This window comes from Euleptes europaea, chromosome 11, assembly GCF_029931775.1.
Source record: "Euleptes europaea isolate rEulEur1 chromosome 11, rEulEur1.hap1, whole genome shotgun sequence".
Taxonomy (NCBI): Eukaryota; Metazoa; Chordata; class Lepidosauria; order Squamata; family Sphaerodactylidae; genus Euleptes; species Euleptes europaea.
This window is the reverse complement of record NC_079322.1, coordinates 17,142,407-17,158,399: the sequence shown is the minus strand read 5'-3', so window position 1 is coordinate 17,158,399 and position 15,993 is coordinate 17,142,407.

The window sequence follows — 15,993 nt, the reverse complement described above, 5'->3', positions numbered from 1 at the left end:
GATAATACCCCTCTACACGTGCAGTCCCTTCTATCTTGAAAGGCATGGTGCTTCCCACTTTTGATGGACTTGCTGCCTCGGTGAAGAGCTTAGGGGGTGATACTTGATCTAGCTGTATTGCTGGAGGAGCAAGCCGATACAGCTGCAAAAAAGGCACTCTCCCAGCTTCATAGCTCGGAAGATGGACCCCTAACTGCACTCTTCTGACCTGGCCATGTGGATCCATGCTATCATTAACTTGAGGCTAGACTACTGTGACACATTCTAAATGGGCCTGCCCTTAAAGACAACTTGTACACTACAGTTGGTACAACACACTGTGGCCTAGCTACTATTGGGAGCGAAGCAGGATCTATAGGGTTGCCAGGTCCCTCTTTGCCACCAGCGGGAGGCTTTTGAGGCGGAGCCTGAGGAGGGCGGGATTTGGGGAGGGGCAGGACTTCAATGCCATATAGTCCAATTGCCAAAGCAACCATTTTCTCCAGGTGAACTAATCTCTATCGGCTGGAGATCAGTTGTAATAGCAGGAGATCTCCAGCTAGTACCTGGAGGTTCACCACGAAAATGAGGCTCAGTGCTGTAAGGATAATTGAGGCAACCCAAAGCAGCACTATAACAATTTCTTATGCAAAGAATAAGTGAATTTTATAATAGTGAGAAAGTGAAAATATATATACAAATATATACAAAATAGTACAAATAAGAAGTACAACAAGATACAAAATTTACAATATGCAATCCACTAAAAATGACCATTAGAAGGATATCACAGATCCTAATTCAACAGTCTACCTGTATCAGTAATAAATATATATGTGTAAATACCCTAGTAGGTGGTGGCTCATAAGGACCGCAAGTAGTTTGTATGTAGGTAGCTGATGAAGCCATAAGTGAAACGTGGTCCCGATCTAGACGACACGTCCTGACATCTTCCCTTCGTGGCTTTGCTCCAGTTGTGTTGTATTCAGTTAGTTGGAACTTCAAAACAAATTTTGGAATTACCAAAGACCTTATATCAAAAGACACCTTAATGGGTCATATACTTTGACTTACCTGTTGAATTAGGAGCTGTGATATCCTTCTAATGGTCATTTTTACTGGATTGCATATTGTAAATTTTGTATCTTGTTGTACTTCTTATTTGTACTATTTTGTATATATTTGTATCGATTTTTTCACTTTCTCACTATTATAAAAATCACTTATTCTTTGCATAAGAAATTGTTATAGTGCTGTTTTGGGTTGCCTCAGTACCTGGAGGTTGGCAACCCTAAGGATCTGCAGGCTGAACTTGGCCAGACGTCCCAGGAAGATATTCAGAGAGGCTTCTGCTCAGACATCTCTACTGTGATTTCCAAAAGAAGCAATGTGTGGAATGCCATGAGAACTGGAAAGTTCGTGGTGGCACGGAAAGGGTGAAACTCACTGTAATTAGAGAAAGTCCCCAACACATTCTATTTGCAGTATTGACCTCGTAGGTCTTCTGATGTAGGATTCACAGTAATTTATTGTGCAATTCACTGGCTGCATTTACTCAAGCATCAAGTGGATTGTAAAGAGGGTAGATGCATCATTAGCCAAAGCAGCATCAAGGATTTACAAATAAAAGGGGGGAAAGGAGAAAAAAAAATCATTATTCACTATTTATGGCTGCAATCGGAATGGGCCTAAACTCATCAAATTGGTCTCGTATATCAGTGACTCTCAATGGCAGATACATATATTTTATCAAATGGGTAATTCCCAGGTTTGTCTAAATTTAGATGAGTGCAGGTAAAGAATAGCTTATCAAGCGATATTAAGGAGAAGCTACAAAGTAAGGATCTTTCAGGTCTGGCTCAACTCAACTTTCTGAAGTACATAGGGTTGCCAACTCTGGGTTGGAAAATACCTGGAGATTTCAGGGGTGGAGCCTGAGGAGGGTGGGGTTTGGGGAGAGGAGGGACTTCAATGCCATAGAGTCCAATTGCCAAAGCAGCCATTTTCTCCAGGGGAACTGATCTCTGTCGCCTGGAGATCAGTTGTAATAGTGGGAGATCTCCAGCCGTCACCTGGAGGTTACAATAAACAAGAGGTGTACTGATGTGAGGTTATGAAAAAAACCTGGAGGTTGGCAACCCTAGAAGTACAGCAACTGCAACTAGATCATTTATCATACATTTATGGAATCTGTCTGCTGGTACAGAGACTCAGCATGCTGTAGTAGTTAACTTGTTTTTTTAATTATTATTTATTATTTTATATAAGAGGGATACAGAAAGGAAAAGAGAAGGGAGGGGAAAAATAAGATAAAGGATACCTCATCCTCCAAGCTTCCACGTGGTTTAAATTTAAGGAGTAAAGAGAAGATGTTACCAAATATTATATCATTGAAAACGCTACTTCATTCAAAATTCTCTAAACAAAAATATGTTTCATTCTTTAAGCCTCCATATCAGGTAAAATTAAGAAAATCTACTACCATATCTTATATTAACTGTCTTAAAAAAAAAAGGTAAAGTCCCCTGTGCAAGCACCGGGTCATTCCTGACCCATGGAATGACATCACATCCCGACGTTTCCTAGGCAGACTTTGTTTAAGGGGTGATTTGCCAGTGCCTTCCCCAGTCATCTACACTTTACCCCCAGCAAGCTGGGTACTCATTTTACCAACCTTGGAAGGATGGAAGGCTGACTCAACCTTGAGCCAGCAACCTGAAACCAACTTCCGTCAGGATCAAACTCAGGTTGTGAGCAGAGCTTGGACTGCAGGACTGCAGCTTACCACTCTGTGCCACGGGACTCCTCCTATTAACTGTCTTAGACATATGTATATCTTATATATATCTGTAAATTCTCTTTTAAATTTCGTTCAACCTTATTGAATAATTTATTTGCCACTTAAGAAATAGTAAGAGCCAGCGTGGTATAGTGGTTAAGAGCGGTGGTTTGAAGCGGTGGAGTCTGATCTGGAGAACCGGGTTTGATTCCCCACTCCTCCACATGAGAGGCAGAGGCTAATCTGGTGAACTGGATTTGTTTCCCCACTCCTAAACATGAAGCCAGCTGGGTGACCTTGGGCTATTCACACTCTCTCAGCCTCACCTACCTCACAGGGTGTCTGTTGTGGGGAGGGGAAGGGAAGGTGATTGTAAGCCGGTTTGATTCTGCCTTAAGTGGTAGAAAAAGTCAGCATATAAAAACCAACTCTTCTTCTCCTTCATAGAAAGGCTGCCATCTCAACACAAATTCATCTAGTAGTTAAGTTTGACTAGGACCTGGGAAATCCAGGTTCAAATCCCCACTTGCACCATGGAAGCTTGCTGGGTGACCTTGGGCCAGTCACAAACTCTCAGCTCTGACCCCAGCTAGCATTTGAATGGAAGACCGCTAAGGAATACCATGGTGACATGGAAGCAGGCAATGGCAAACCACCTCCGAACATATGCAATGTGCATATTTCTAGCTTACTGAATTTTTGTTTAAAAACACAAAAACTTGAGAGGGCAAAGCAAGTTGTGTTTGCATGATTCAGCATTCACTCACTTGTACACTGAATATAACAGCAAAGAAATGTCTGGAGAAACACCTTGGCCTAAAAACATGCTGTGTGCAAAGTGTGCCTATACTAACATTGGCTCACAAAGTCTTTACACCCCTCCGAGGAAGCTATATTCCGAGTTAGCAGGAAATACCCCTTGAATTGCAGGAAACACAGGATAGGCTACCTTACATATGGAAATGATCCTCCCACAAGGCATTCAGAGAACTATGGATTGCTTCGTTAGGAGTAAATGCCTGCAGCAAAAGAAATATGGTTCTGGTTTTTAAGGAGAAATTCATCATTTTCATGACACTATTTTCAAGGTTTGGTTTACGTGATTAACAAATAAGAAAGAACTTAAGTCACAGCTGACTTATGGTGACCCCTGGTGGGGTTTTCAAGGCAAGAGACGTTCAGAGGAGGTTTGTCATTGCCTGCCTCTGCGTCATGACCCTGGTATTCCTTGGAGGTCTCCCATCCAAATACTTGCTAGGGTCAACTCTGCTTAGCTTCTGAGATCTCACGAGATCAGGCTAGCCTCAGCATAGATATATTTGGTTTGTAGCTTTTTTTTTTTTTTTTTTTTTTACAAAGAATCATGAGTGAGTACAGAAAACCATCCAGGGGTAACTTACCATGACAAGCAGGTTACTGCTCAGTGAGCTGGTGGTCTGCACAATTGCGGGGAGCCCCTGGACAAAAATCCCATCTGCCTCCTCATATGAGCCTATTACTGTGAACAGAATAATAATTGTTCATTAGGTAAGAAACATTAAAGGAAAAGAGACAGGAAAGAATAGATTTTTGCTTATGATTTATACAGTGCACATTGCAATAGGATATTACACTTCCTTCAATATGATGCAAAAGAACAAACAAAAAACAAAAATCTGCAGAATCAGGAGGAAGAAGAAGAGTTGGTTTTTATATGCCGACTTTCTCTACCACTTAAGGGAGACTCAAACTGGCTTACAATCACCTTCCCTTCCCCACAACAGACACCCTGTGAGGTAGGTGGGGCTGAGAGAGTGTGACTAGCCCAAGATCACCTAGCTGGTTTCGTGCGAAGGAGTGGGGAAACAAATCCAGTTCGCCAGATTAGCCTCCGCCACTTGACTCCCCAGTCAAGGGACCTAGCCAGAACACTTGAAGTGGACTATTAATTAAATATACAGTTAAAAGTACAAGTGACCTAGGCATAATCTCCACTGAATAAAGTAAGTCACCAGTGTCTCAAAAAGCACTAAACTGAAAAAAAAAAAGACTTTCATACTATTTCTACTAACGTCAAACGAAAGAAAACAAACACACAACGATGTGAAAATGCTTAATGGGTGGAAAAGAAAATTGCAGAGATGTAAAAAGTGGGGTTTATCCTCCAGAGAGAGGAGGCAGGTGTGCCGAGTCTCCAGATGGTGTTGTCTTCCTACACCTGCATTAACTTTAGAACGTGATTCTAATTCCTGGATGCTGAAATCCAGCGAGCTCTGGCTCTTCCTTCCCCTGCTCTCTGCTGCTGCTGCCTTCTTACAGAGAGAAAAAGAAAAGAAAAGCAGGGGCAGACTGTGCAACTGAAATGACTTTGGAAATAATTTCCAGAGTGCCCCAACCCGTGATCCTGATCAGGCTGAAGGCAGGGCTGTCTTAACTGTAAGATTGTCAGCCTCCAGGTACTAGCTGGAGATCTCCTGCTGTTAAGCTGATCTCCAGCCGATAGAGATCCGTTCCCCTGGAGAAAATGGCCGCTTGGGAAATTGGACTCTATGGCATTGAAGTCCCTCCCCTCTTCAAATCCTGCCCTCCTCAGGCTCCACCCCAAAAACCCTCCTGCCGGCGGCAAAGAGGAAACTGGCCACCCTACTTAACAGCATTATAGCCCCCAGGGCAAAGCAATGCCCTGGGGCCCCTACCTACACAACCACTCACAGGAATAAAAATGTAAATGGTAGATAAAATTAAAGATATATTTATTGGAGCTTCCATAATGAGCAAGTCCTTTCTTACATTATACTTACATTATATTTATTCTTAATCCAAACCCAAATTAACATTAATATTGTTCATTATCTTTAGTAAAACACGCAAAATATGCATTTTCCAATAACAACTATTCATAGTCTAGTCTAGTACTTATTCATTAATTGACAGCAAGTCACAACATACATAGATTAGCTTGGCCCCCGGTGCTCGTGGGGTCCCCGGGCAACTGCCCAGGGTGCCCATGCATTAAGAAGGCCCTGGCTGAAGGGAATTAGCAGGTCAAAGGGTACAGCACTGACTAGATTTTCTGGGAGCATCCCTAAGCCGGTCTCCTTAGAAGCAAGACCCATTTTATGCAATTGGGCTTCCTCTCCAGCTTCTGTTTCCATTGCACTAGGGTTGCCTGGCCCCACCCGACTTACCGCCGGAGCTTCTTCGGTGCTGGGCCAAGGGAGAGGGATCCAGCTCGGTTTCCCCCGCAAGTGCCAGCACTGTGTGGGAAACTCTAGCAATTTCTTCCAAAAACTCTATGGAAACCATGGAGTTTTGGGGGAGAGTGCTAGAGTGTTGCCGGCACTACCGGGCGGGTTCAATCTGGAAGTGACAGCATGGTGCTGTGCTCACGGATTGTTGCCCCTCCCCAGCTGGACTACTTCTGCCCAGTGAATAGTTGAGATGAAGCGGGCAGCCTGGTGAGCTGATGGGCAATTGTCCGCCATCACCAGGCAGCTATAGGGTTTCCAGGTCCCTCTTTGCCAACCCGTGGGAGGTTTTGGGGCAGAGCCTGAGGAGGGCAAGGTTTGGGGAGGGGAGGGACTTTAATGCCATAGAGTCCAATGGCCAAAGCGGCCTTTTCCCCAGGTGAACTGATCTCTATCGGCTGGAGATGTAATAGCAGGAGATCTCCAGCTAGTACCTGGAGGTTGGCAATCCTACTTGCATATGTGCTTTTAGAAATTTTAATATATACTGTTCCTTAATTCCATAGCTCCCTAACATGAATTTTAATAGGAATTACGTCTGTTTTTCTTCCTCGCAAACATTTTTTCAGGTGGGCAGTTAGAGCTGAGGACTGACAATACACTGAGAATTCACTTCAACCACGAAAGCTGAAATTACAATCCATCTTTTTTTTGTTTTAAGGTGGCACAAGGTTCCTTTTTGGTTTTGCCACAACAGACTAACCTGGCCATTCTGTGGTGCAAAACTATTGTGTCTGGAAACTTTGATGTGTTGGCACGTCATTGGTCAGTCGACCGTATTAATAAACTTGAACTTGACCTAACCTGGCCACCCCTCTAGAATTTGTCTTGTCTGGTTACTCATTTTGTGGCTAGATTTCACTCGGGCTTTTTCCAGGAGATTGTTTTCAGGATAGGTTGGACGACAAATACTTCTGGGCATGCACAGAACGCCTTTCCCTTGACACTGAAAAATTGCAGTCTCTTTTCTTCCCATTCAATAACATCCCCAAAGATGCAGAGGAAGCCATGGGATCACTGAATTATATTTTAAAATCTATGTGCAAAAATGAGGATAGGGCTACATGGCCTGTACCTTTCATAAGAACAAAATAACAGGCTTGCTGGATCACACCAGAGGTCTCTCTCTAGTCCACTGGTTCCCAACCAGGGGTCCATGGACCCCCAGGGGTCCGCGAGAACTAAATTAAGGTCCCCGAAACAAAGTTATAAACCCATAATAAATTAATATTTTCAATTTAAAGTTCTCTATTATAAAAATATACACTCAAATATTATTCTAAGTTTAATGTTTAACTAACAGTTATGATTAAAGTTTATTTTCAAATTCTCAGAATTTTTATTTTGAGCCATGGGGTCCCCTGCACCGAACAAAAAAGTCCTAGTGGTCCCTGGTCAAAAAAAGGTTGGGAACCACTGCTCTAATCCCTTGTCTTGTTTCCTACACTGGCCAGCCAGATACTTTTGGGAATCCCACCAGCAGGGAAGAAAGGCTACCCCCACTCCACACAGTTGCCCCCCTCCCCAAAGTGGCATGCAGGAGTAAACTGCCTCTGAGCAAAGAGGTTCTATTTGATCATCATAGCTAATAGCCAGTCATGGACCTCTCCACCTCCATGAATCTGTCTAATCCCCTTGGAAAGTCTTTTAAACCAGTGGATGTCACCTCTTATGGCTGTGTATTCAATAAATTAATTATGCAGCATGTGATGTAGTCCTGAACGTACTTGTCAATCAAGTTCTCTATGGATGCCCTCTGCCAGTGAGGCAGAAATATTCTTTTCACTTCATTTTCTTCACATTTTTCATTAGTTTCTAAGCCTCTGTATTTATATAAGCTTATATATCGATATAAGCCTTCATAACTGCATTCAAGAAGAAGAAGAGTTGGTTTTTATACCCCAATTTTCTCTGCCTTTTAAGGAGTTTCGAAGCGGCTTACAATCTCCTTCCATTCCTCTCCCCACAACAGACACCTTGTGAGGTAGATGGGGGTGAGAGAGTTCAGAGAGAACTGTGACTAGCTCAAGGTCACCCAGCAGGCTTCATGTGGAAGAGTGGGGAATCAAACCCAGTTCTCTAGATGAGAATCTGCCACTCTTCACCACCACACCATGTTGGTTTATATATCTTTATAAGCCTTGATAATTGCATACAAAAAGCAGTGGCAGCTTTTCTTGCCGCTTTCCAGTCAAGCTATTCCTGCCTAAAATGCCATCCCATCTGTTAAAGATAAGGTTTCCAGCTCCAGGTTGGGAAATACCTGGAGATTTTGGAGGTGGAGCCTGAGGAGGGTGGGGTTTGGAGAAGGGAGGGACTTCAATGCCATAGAGTCCAATTGCCAAAGCAGCCATTTTCTCCAGGTGATCTCTATTGACTGGAGATCAATTGTAATAGCAGGAGATCTCCAGCTAGTACCTGGAGGTTGGCAACCCTAAGTTTGTATCAGGCCCAGAGCAATACCTTGTCCCTTGACATGCTAGAAAGGCTTGTCCTTTTGCCCGCCTCGAGTGGGCAAATCCTTGCCCTCGGTCCCAATCCCCCATCCTCGAGAAACTGAGGAGTGGGAGAAAAATGGCTAGAAAATGGCCTCCATAGTGAGGCTTTAGGTGTTTCCCCTTGTCTTTATGGTCTTTACCATAAAGATTAAGGGAAATTCCCAGAGCATCACCAAGAAGTGATATCACACCCTCCCCAAACCCATCCAGGCACTTCCCTCAAAATCTCGTGGCATTTGTCGAGGCAATTCTGGCAACCCTAATGCCACACATGCTGTGTGGATAGGGTTGCCAACCTCCAGGTACTAGCTGGAGATTTCCTGCTATTACAACTGATCTCCAGCCGATAGAGATCAGTTCACCTGGAGAAAGTGGCCGCTTTGGCAATTGGACTCAATGGCATTGAAGAAGAAGAAGAAGAGTTGGTTTTTACATGCCAACTTTCTTTACCACTTAAGGAAGAATCAAACAAGCTTACAATCACCTTCCCTTCCCCTCCCTGCAACAGACATCCTGTGAGGTAGGTGAGGCTGAGAGTGTGTGACTAGCCCAAAGTCACCCAGCCGGCTTCATGGAGTGGGGAAATAAATCCAGTCCCTCCCCTCCACAAACCCCGCCCCTCCTCAGGCTCTGCCCCCCAAACCTCCTTCCCTCCGGCCGGTGGCAAAGAGGGACCTGGCAACCCTATGTGTGGATCATAATAGATTTTCTTTTTTCACAACAGCTTTGCTGCTGGTTGCCACTAGTTCTGGAGTTCCCTGAAAACGATCGTGTAGGAGCTAAATTGTTATCCATATTTCAGCTGAAGCACCCCACTTGGAGTGACAGGATGTGGCCAAACGTCACTATTGCTGAACTTGAAAGAACGATGTGATCGCAGTGCCTAAAATTAGAAATACTGTTCCAAAGAACTTTTTTTTTTATTTCGATCATATGTGAACTGCTACTTGCGGAATGGAGAGCCACTAATAAAACTGAGATTCAGTTACCCTGCTGCAAAAAAGAAGCCCGCCACACACGATAAAGGAAATATATTGTGCATTCTTAAAATACTGCCTGACGGTACATTGTAAAAATCAGCTCGCTCTTCACCTGTTCTTGGAAAGTACTTAAACTCTGTTCACAACCAAACCGGGGTGCGAGGGGGGGGGGGAGCGTTCCCCTTATTTCATCGCTTTTGTCTTTAATGGGTTTTCAGAATTAAACATCTGTCATACTTCAGAAATATTCTGGTGAGGGAGCCATCTGGCTTTTTCTTTCTTTTTTACTCCGGGTAAGAATGAAGCTTGTTTTCACTCGAGGAACTAAACTGATTGCTCAGATTGTTTGAGAAGGATGGAGCAAAGTGAATGAGTTTGCATCATATTACTGGATCTGGCCCTTCCTCCATGGAGCTCAGGATCTGTGGGTCTCTCAGTCATTCTCCATACAACCTGACGCTGTTTCTAGAAAGATGGGGATATAGAGAACCTAAATAAAGAACCCTCACCTGGATGGCCCGGGCTAGCCAGATCTCAGAAGCTAGGCAGGGTTGGCCCCGGCTAGTAATTGGACGGGAGACCACCAAGGAATACCAGGATCGCTCTGCAGAGGCAATGGCAAACCACCTCTGAATATCTCTTGCCTTGAAAATGGGTCGCCATTAGTGGGCTGTGACTTGACAACACTTTACACACACAAATAAAGTTGTGGCTGAGCCCCTGAAGAAACTTTCACCAGCAGGTTGCAGACCTTCTCCTTGTCTTCACAACAACTTTGTGAAGTACCTGAGGCTGAGAGGGAGATTGACAGGGACAGAATCACCCAGTGGGACCTCATGGCAGGGAGGGGATCTTCCTAAACCAGGGGTGGGGAACGTCAGGCCCGGGGGCCGTATAAGGCCCGCGAATTCATTTGGTCTGGCCCTTCGTGGGTCCTGGCAGATCTCTAGCTCAAAAGGAACTAAGACTGACAATCCGCCCCCTCCTGTGGACAGGAATAGCCTCTATTCAAGGCGGATGTGAGTTTGTTTTGCCAAGAAAATGAACCTTTTTCCCCCCCTTGCAGAAGAGTTGTTAGCTATGGAGCTGCTAGGACCACCCAAGAAACTGTTAACCCTTTGCCACCCGGGCTGTGGAGAAACTACATGGCAGACACTCGGAGCCATCTCTGGTCGTGCCTCTTGGCTAAAAGTTTGACCAAATATAGCAGGCTAATTTTTAAGTTGATAATTTCATATGGCCCGCGAATGATGTTATAAATATCCAAATGGTCCTTGGCAGAAAAAAGGTTCCCCACCCCTGTCCTAAATCCTAGTCTGGCACTCTAACTACTACATCACACAAGCTGTGACACCACCCCTTCACTGCCCCACCCCAGAATTACACCTCCTAAGTATCTTAATGTACCACCAAATGTGTATGTTTCTCTTACAGAATCATAGAATCATAGAGTTGGAAGGGGCCATACAGGCCAATGCTCAATGCAGGATCATCCTAGAACATCCCTCCTAAGTGTACTTCCAGCCGCTGCTTGAAGACTGCCAGAGAGGGGGAGCTCACCACCTCCCTAGGCAGCTAATTCCACTGCTACTCTTACTGTAAAATTTTTTTCCTAATATCCAGCCTGTACCTTTCCACTTGAAATTTATTGTGAGTCCTATCCTCTGCTGCCAACAGGAACAGCTCCCTGCCCTCCTCTAAGTGACAGCCCTTCAAGAGGGCAATCCTGTCCCCCCTCAACCTCCTCTTCTCCAGGCTGAACATTCCCAACTTCCTTAGCCTTTCCTCATAGGGCTTGGTCTCCAAGCCCCTGATCATCCTCGTTGCTCTCCTCTGCACCCGCTCCATTCTGTCCACATCATTTTTAAGTGAGGTTTCTGGAACTGCACACAGTACTCCAGGTGCGGCCTGACCAATGCAGTATACAGCGGGACTATGACATCTTGCGATTTGGAAGTTATGCCTCTGTTGATACACCCCAAAGACTGCATTAGTGATCTCATCTCTTGTTCTGCACAGGGTCTTAGAAGCTGCTTTTAAATGACCAATCTGAGCGCATAAGTATAAAGAACAATAGAATATATTGTATTTATGTCATAAGAAGAGAACGGCACAGATTTCACTCATGCTGAAGATCTCTTGTATTCATGTGAAGGGAATCTACAGACACCAACCAAGACAAACCAGAAATAACACTGGAAGTGTATTTCTAAGGGATCCATTCTCTCACAATCTAGAAATAGTACAGCACATGAATAGCTTCGTTCTCATCTTCTCCCGACAGCTTGTGCTGTCCTAGATAAGTACATTTATTGCCAATCTGAATAAAATAAAAGGCCACCCAATGTAGTTTCAAATTTTTCTTCCTGGAGAAACTGTCTCACGACTCATGCATTTTTCACCCGTATTGAGGGAAGCCATTGATCAATATTTAACGGTTACTCAGACCATGCAGGGGCATATGCCAATTTAATGAACTCTTTCTATGCTAAGGGTGGAAAAATAAAATAGGAACTTTGCCGCGTGGCCGGTAATTACCGAGGGACTCCTCCTGGCTTCATCAAGTGGCATGACTGATCGGAGATCTGAATGAGATTTTGCCTCTGGAAGTGCTTGAGAGGTTGAAACGTTATCATCTTCTCCTTGTGCTATCCTAGATCCTAACGCAGCACTTTAACCACTGTGCCTTGCTGGCTGGGCACTGGCAGAGCATCGCCTGAAATCTCAATGCAGCAAAGGCCCCGTTTAGAGTGCAGCATATTAGAACACAGGACTAACTTTCCAAATTATGCATATATTCGTAATGTGGAGGAATAAGCCAATACTTGGATGGCCCCATGCTGGATGTAGTGATTAAGAGTGGTGGACTTTAATTGGGAGAACTGGGTTTGATTCCCCACTCCTCCACATGAGCAGTGGACTCTCATCTGGTGAACTGGGTTGCTTTCCCCACTCCTCCACATGAAGCCAGCTGGGTTACCTTGAGCTAGTCACAGTTCTCTCCGAACTCTCTCAGCCCCACCTACCTCACAAGGTGTCTGAGAGGAAGGGAAGGCGATTGTAAGCTGCTTTGAGTCTCCTTAAAAGGTAGAGAAAATCAGGGTATAAAAATCAACTTCTCCTCCTCCTCCTCCTCCTCCTCCTCCTCCTCCTCCTCCTCCTCCTCCTCCTCCTCCTCCTCTTCTTCTTCTTCTTCTCTTAGTCTACTTTTAATTACTCTTTGTGCCTGCTCTGAGTTCATAGTTCCCACATTTGGGAGTTTGAGACCATAGATCTACTGTACTTGTCCTCCTTCACCTCAGATCTTTTGTAAGAAACCAATGATAGCTATAAGGAAAATTCATCCATTAAATGCTTGGTATCTTCCATGCAGCAAAATTCTACCCAGTACAAAATAGCCACATGATGGATGCAGGTTTCAGTAGTAGAAGAAGAGTTGGTTTTTATACCCTGATTTTCTCTACCTTTTTTTAAGGAGACGCAAACTGGCTTACAATCACCCTCCCTTCCTCTCCCCCCACAACAGACACCTTGTGAGGTAGGTGGGGCTGAGAGAGATTGGAAAGAACTGTGACTAGCCCGAGGTCACCCAGCAGGCTTCATGTGGAGGAGTGGGGAAACCAACCCGACTCACCAGATTAGAGTCCGCTGTTCATGTGGAAAAGCAAGGAATCAAGCCTGGTTCTCCAGATCAGAGTCCACCGCTCTTAACCACTACACCATGCTGGCTCTCCAATATCCAAAGTATATTTTTACCACCAAACATTCTTGGGGCCGATTGGTGCAAATTATATGGATAGTTTATTGAGCAAGGGAAGAAAACCTTGTCCCAAGGTCATTATCTATATGCACAACAATTAAAGATCTCTCTTTGGCTATCTGGAAGTCAACCAAATGGCTGTCCAAGCTGCTGTTGGAACTTGGCACTGCTTGCCATGGTTTGATGTCACAGGAGCCCTTCAGACAAATATAAGCAGATCCTTGCATTTTGAAAATCTCATAAGACCTCTTTCTAGGGCTTATCCCCTCTCCCATCCATCCCCATCAAATGCAAACACCACCCTTCAACTAAACCTGCTGCAGCCCAGAAATCCAAAACCAATTTAGAGTCTCTTGTTACTAAGTATGACTTTGCAAAGGGGGTGCACACTTGTAAAGCAACAGGGAAGTACTCAGTGATTATGTGCTCTGGAACTGATGTTCCAACAACAGTTCCTACTGTAAGTACGAGAAAGATGACTAATTTATTTGCTGTGGCAGTGAGTACATATCTATCGACTGCAGCCAGAGGTTGGGGAATAAATGGAATACCAGAACAGACAAAAAGATTTCTTGTTGCTTCAGGGTGTTTACACTACAGCAGAACAAGGAAACAATGTGTAGGAGGCCGGATTCAACATCACTGTGAGCCAAGTGGCTACTTGGAGTGCCATAATAGTGAGAATGGCAAAGGCATGCACCCCTCCACACCTGTCCAAGGTGATTGATTCTGTGGTCCCCGCTCATACCTGGGCACTCTGGCATGGAAAAGTGCCTTGAGCTCCTGTAAGTAGGCTTGCCAATTGCCACAGAGTTTCAGTGGAGATTGGTAGAGCATCTGCATTGCTTCCGGGTAAACCTGGAAGTGACGTTGGCGCATCACACAGGTCATGCGTCCCTAGCCACACCCTACAAAAAGTTTTCCAGATGCTGTTTTAGCCAGAATCTGGAAAATGTGGGCAAAATGCGCGGGGAGAGCAAGGCGACCTCTGACAAGAGGAAAAGGCATGTGTAATAAAAAAGAAGCCCTGAAGCAGTTGGTGGGGGTGACCGCGGGGAAACATCCCTGCATAAAAGGCTTAAGTCCCACTGGAACAATCTTTTTTTTTTCACCAGAGAGCAAGCTATAGAAAAAGACATTGTTGATGAAAATGGTATTTTCCAATCCCACCCTCTGAAGTTTAGCATCGACATCATGGTCTGACTAGGGTGTCTGTTGTCTTTACGGGTATTGTTCCAATTGTTTAGCTGCAGATCTCAGAGTGGGAAGGAAGTTTATAGAACAGCAGTTCAGATTAAATGGCTGCCCTAAGATACCTATTAAAATGCAGGATGTGACAAGGCTTGTTCTATAAAACTGGTATGGAGCGAACTGCTACTGCTCCAAATCTTGGGACACAAGGACTGCAATGGCCCCCTTCTCCAGACAGTATTCTTTAATGTGGCTACTCTCTGGGTAGGGTTGCCAGCTCTGGGTTGGGAAATACCTGGAGATTTTGGGGGCAGAGTCTAAGGAGGGACTCTTTGGGGAGGGAGGGACGTCAATGCCATGGACTCCAATTGCCAAATCAACCATTTTCTCCAGGTGAACTGATCTCTGTTGGCTGGAGATCAGTTGTATTAGTGGGAGATCTCCAGCTAGTACCTGGAGGTTAGCAACCCTAGATATCATGTCATCTTTCTGTGGATCTGGGGGCAGGATGGTTTCCATCTGCCACTGTCTGAGCTCTTGATACCACTGGTTAGGTAACTGTAAGCTCTAGCCCTGCGGCGAACCCATAAACAGATTTCAGCAGACGGCAAATCCACGAAAGCAGTTTTATTGGTTAGAATCGACATGTTTCAGAAGCCATATTCAAAAGGACACTAGTAAGGGGCTAAGGCAAGGTGCACAGCATATATGGAAAAGCAAAAGGAGATAACTGGTAACCTAGGAAACCCCCCTCCCAGAGGCAGGAAGGAGCACTTGGCGATTCCCACAGTATGGGAATCTATGAAGACTAAACATGGGGCACAGATTGGCCTTGGACAGAACAGCACAACAGCACCTGGGAGCAGCACAATCGCATTACCGCATACCATCCTCATGGCATGCTCCTGACAGTAACCCTATCCCAAGAAAGAACCAAGAAGGTGGAAAGGTTTAGAAAAAAAGGGGTAGAATAAGGTTGCCAACCTCCAGGTGGTGGCTGGAGATCTCCTGCTATTACAATCGATCTCCAGCTGATAGATATCAGATCACCTGGAGAAAATGGCTGCTTTGGAAGGAGGACTTTGATGGTATTATACCCCATTGAGGTCCCTCCCCTCCCCAAACCCTGCCCTCTTCAGGCTCCACACCCCAAATCTCCAGGTATTTCCCAACCTGGAGTTGGCAACTCTAGGGTAGAAGCATAGGCCTAGGAAAACAGGAGACCAAAGATGGAAGAAGGCTGAAGGAAAGAAGTGGGAAATTAGCATTGGGCTTTGGGAGAGGGATTGTTACTGAAGGTTGCAATTAGAGGAAAAGGAAAAGAGAATGAGAATAGTCAGAGTCAGAGATCTGTACATCAGAGGGAAAGGGAAATCATATATTGATTTGGATCAAACCAGTGACAATCTGATATTGCTCAGTTCTGTTTCAGTTACTCCCCCAAATATAGGGATGTGCATTTTTTCTATTTCCATTTTTTGTTTCCAAAGCATTTATTTTCATTACATGAAAACAGCATTCATTTTCATTAAATTAGCTATTGCACATGCTCATTTTTATCATCACGTTGATTTTTGTT